The sequence below is a fragment of the Protopterus annectens genome, chromosome 3.part1, assembly GCF_019279795.1.
Source record: "Protopterus annectens isolate FY-2018-M chromosome 3.part1, PAN1.0, whole genome shotgun sequence".
NCBI lineage: Eukaryota > Metazoa > Chordata > Ceratodontiformes > Protopteridae > Protopterus > Protopterus annectens.
In genome coordinates, this window is record NC_056732.1 from 68,093,314 (window position 1) to 68,098,313 (window position 5,000).

Genomic DNA, 5,000 nt, shown 5'->3' on the forward strand with positions numbered 1-5,000 from the left:
TCTAATTAAAAAATAAAAATAATACATGAATGAGTAATAGAGCGCCCTCCTTAAAGGCATAGTAGTTTAAATTTGCCCTCTGTTGCAAAATTGCTGAAAAGGAAGCATGGTGATTCATACCTGGTTTCTGTGTTACATTGAAACTAAACTGCAATTTGTCATCTCCACCTCTTTCATTAAAGTAAACTTTGTCAAATAGAAGAAATATGAACCTTTTAAAATGTGCACAGTTGAAACTGTGCATATAGAGGGCACTTAGAATGTTTCTCTTTAGAATGTCACTAGTATATTCTGCTATTCTATCATGCATTCTACATGTAGTTTTTCATACATAATATCCTGGGCAGACTGTACAAGTTGCTAAATATACAACCATCTTGGTGTTCCATTTGCAATGCCCTGGACATTTCAAGGTTCAACTGTATACACCTATGGATTCATAAGTTCCATGAATAATATATCTACAATACCTACAGGCCAAAAATGTATACATTAGGCACCTGTACCTTTGTTGTATTCTTTGATTCCACTCGAGTCTATTTCAAAGTCTTACCACTGCTATATGCAACCGTTGGTTTCGTCGCTAGCTGAGTTTTTCAGTCATGATCAAAATTTAAGTCCCATCATTTATTAAGGTAAGATACAAGGAGTGGCGTGTCCTGATTGCATTGGATCACCATTGCATCACTCCCAAACTTCATTTGTCCACTACCCATGTTAACCTTATCCACTTCTTTAAAAATCAGTGTAAAAATTGTGTCTCTCTTCTTATAAATTTATTTTATTATATTTTACAGTTATTTCAAGGGATAACCTCTATCCCTGAACATTCCTATCATGGTAAGCATTTTGTCGTGGAATGTACTGTCATTACTGGTTAATATATAGCATCTCACCATTGGGCCTTTTACTACACTTTTTTTCTGATGCGGTGGATGTCAATTGTCATAATGAAACCACATATTCGAATATGTGTCTTTTCTATAAATTCTCCTCAGCAGTTCCACATTCCTTTCATCATTGGTCAGATAAATGTCTAGAAATTCCACCTCGTTCCTATGCCATTTCTATTTAAATGCCAAGAATGGGGTTGTCTTGTTCAGGTATTCCATAAATCCTGGTATTTATCAATCATTGCCTCCACAGGAGATGAGTACATCATCCAGAAATCTGACATAAATTAATAACCGGGATGTAAAGGTTAAGGAGAAAACATAACACTTTCCCCAATCTGACAATACTAACTTAGCAAAAACAGGGGCGGGTTGAGCTTCCATTGCTACACCCACAATATGGAGAAAAATGTCACTCCCAAAAATCAAACTGTTGTTTTCCAACACCAGCTCCATAAGTTCAAACAAGAAATTCACCTTATCAATGTCAATACTACTGCACCCCACCAAGCTTGTCTGAAAGTAATCAAGACCCTCTTTGAAGGGGGGGGGGTCACAGAAAACAACTTCTCTACATGCACGGTGAGGAAGATATAGTCACCCCTTCCACTAATCTCACTTAATAACTAGAAAATGCCAAGAATCTCTTAGAATATGTATTTCATTTTCCAAGGCCAATCTAGAAAACTTGTCAACATAGGCAGCCATAGGCTCAGTTTTACACCCCCTTGCTGCCACTGTTGGTCTAAAAGGGTAGGTCATGTAAATTTATGTGATTTTTTTTGGTATCCAAAATAATTCCCGGGATGGTGAGTGTCTCAACACTCAAATATTTAAATGCAACACTGCCAATGGTTGCCTTTAATAAAGCGTCCAGTCGGAAGAGCTCCATTTTCACATAGGACCTATTAATATCTAATTTACAAACCCTTTCATAGGTGGAGGTGTCATTCACTATACCATGCATATCACTAAGATAATCAATTTGTATCACTAATACTGCTCCCCCACCTTTATTGGGTTTCATAATCCTATAATTCCTGTAACCCGCGATGGTACAGCGGTAGCATTGTTGCCTCACAGCAAAAGGTTCTCCTGTTCGATTCAGGGCTGGAGTGCCTTCTGTGTGGAGTCTGTATGTCCTCCCAATGATTGAGTGGCCTCCGAAAGACATGCGTGAATGGGTGTGCCTTCGCTGAAGGTTGGGTGTCGGGCTGGCAACTCGGCACCATAAAAAAAAAATCTACTGCCAATCATTAGCAGACCGGAGTTCTGCTGTGGTGACCCCTAACTGGGAAAAGATGAAAAGACAAACAACAACAACAACATGATCCTATAATTCCTATTGCTAGATAATTCTCTTAATATATTTCTTTCTTCCTGTGTTAAATTAAACTTCGCCCTTTTAACAATCACTATTCTAAAGTACTCAGTCTCACACATATGTTCAAAAGATGCAATAGCAGAGTTTAATGTCCGAATGAATGTACTTTTTCATTGCAAACCATCTCCTCTGTTGGAGCCATCTGCTCACTGAGCAGAATACATAAATAAATTAAGGTGTCCGGTATATACTTTGAAATAAATAAGAACATTGCATATATCAGACTGAAGACAAGGGACAAATGTAATACATTTTTCAATATATATTGGTGTGCATTAGTGACTTGCAAGTCAATATAATTGTAAATAGAAAAATCATCATCTGTCATAAATAGCCAAACTCAAATTGGTGTCATAATCAGTGATGCCCAAACTTCCGATGTAGTCATTCCCTAATGTTAATGGATACTCCTTCCTCTCCCATTCTGTGGTCATCCACTGTTTTAATAATTCCTCTGCTGGCCCCTCTGTGCCTGTATACCCTGATTCCTCCAATGTTCTGACCTCCTCAACTGGGGACCTTCATCTCAAATATATTCAGCAGCATGCCTTCTTTCATCTAGTTCATACGCAACAGTGACATTTTCATTATCGACACCCTGGTTATCATTAACCAAAATCTGTTGCTGACTGCAGCATGAAATAGATGGCTATGCCTTATTTTTGGCATATTCCTGTGCATCTCGTTGCAGCTTATGCTGCTTCCTGTGGTTGCTTTCCTGAATAAAACAATCATTCAAAGTCTTGTTATAAGTAATTCAATTTTGGGAAAATACCAAGTCACTAGTTATACTCCGATTAAAGTCAGTAATGTTTGTTTGTAATTCTTGGGTAGGAGTCTATCAGCATGGAACATGTTGACTTGGCAATAGTTGCCCATTCTTCCTTGCAAAAGTGCTCCAAATCTGTCAGATTGCGAGGGCATCTCTTGTGCACAGCCATCTTGAGGTCACCCCACAGATTTTCTATTGGATTTCTGTCTGTGCTCTCCCTGGGCCATTCAAAAACTTTAATTTTCTTCTGTTGAAGCAATTCTTTTGTTGATTTGGATGTATGCTTGTGGTCATTGTCGGGTTGAAAGGTGAAATTCCTCTTCATCATTACCTTTCTAGCAGATGACTGAAGGTTTTGAGCCAAAAGGGAGTGGTATTTGGAAGTGTTCATTATTCCCTCCACCTTGACTAAAGCCCCAGTTCCAGCTGAAGAAATGTAACCACCAAAGCATGATACTGCCACCACCATGCTTCACCATGTGGCTGGTGTCCTTTTGGTGATGCAAAGTGTTGTTTTTGCACCCAACGTCCAATTTTGGAATTGGGGCCAAAAAGTTCAACCTTGGTGTCCTCAGACCATAACATATTTTCACATATGCTTTTGGGAGACTGGCTGTATTGTTTTCCAAATTTTAGCTGGGCCTGGATGTTTTTCTGTTTAAGAAAAGTCTCTTGTCTTGCAACCGTACCCCATAGCCCAGACATATGGAGAATACGGGAGATTATTGTCAGTTCTCACTTCAATCTCAATTGTCACCTTCATCCGACTTCCCCAATTTGCTGTCAATACCACTGTCTTATCTGTGTATAGTTTCACCCCAGTGTCTTCATTTTTTCATTCCATTCTCCTATCCTTGGCTGAATTTCTTACTCATTTTGCCTGTAATGCCACATCATCTGCATAAAGTGTACACAAACCATTTCATATATATAAGTATTCACATTTTTGGATTGTAACCTGTGGGTGAGGATATAGTATCTGTTTCATCCAACCACTTCAGCCATCTAACTGCTTTAGCAATTAAATGTACATTAGTGTAGGTGTGGATTTTCCCTTTCAGGTCACCACTGCATACTGTCACATGGATTTCCAACCCCACCAAACTACTTCAAGTTCTTTGTGAACTGCAAAAGTCATATGCCAAATTATTTGGTAAATTCTATATTACTTTCGGACTGCTTATTCTCAATTCTTCCAGCAAGGTGGGTATTTATACAGCATTTATCAAATTACTAACATCTCAGAGTAACTAGTATATGTCAGGAATGGCAGGTAACAAGCTGCACAATTACCATGCTTTTGTTTCTTCTTCATTGAAAGTGTTATGTGGAATGCACTTTTCTGATATAAGCACAGGACACACACACACACACACACACACACACACACACACACACACACACACACACACACACACACACACACACACACACACACACACACACACACACACACACACACACACACACTTCCTGACAGAGTCGCCATTTTGGTATTGTTAAAAATAGTGAGAAATAGATACATGAAGACATCAATCTCTATGAGTGCACATTGGTTGTATGTTTGTGCACATATGTCTTACCATACTTATGGCTAAACCAATCTGACTCTGTGGTTGAATGGCAGTGTCTATACTTATTGGGATGGAAACACAATTTGAGGTATATTTACCAAAGTATATGTACACCGAAGGAAAGACAGTTCACACTGACTGCATCTAGGTACCATTGCCGTGATTCAATGAAACAACCCTAAATTTGTGTTGCTACATGCTTGGAGTCTTAACATGACACTGCACTCACTACAAACAGTCCTCATCTTGGAAGACTTAGACATCTGTCCTGTCATGGAGAACTGCACCTAATCTGGGCCAGGCACCCCAGCCATACCAGGTTACACATTGTTTCACACATTCACAGCACAAAATGAAGCTGTTTAAACAGAAGCATG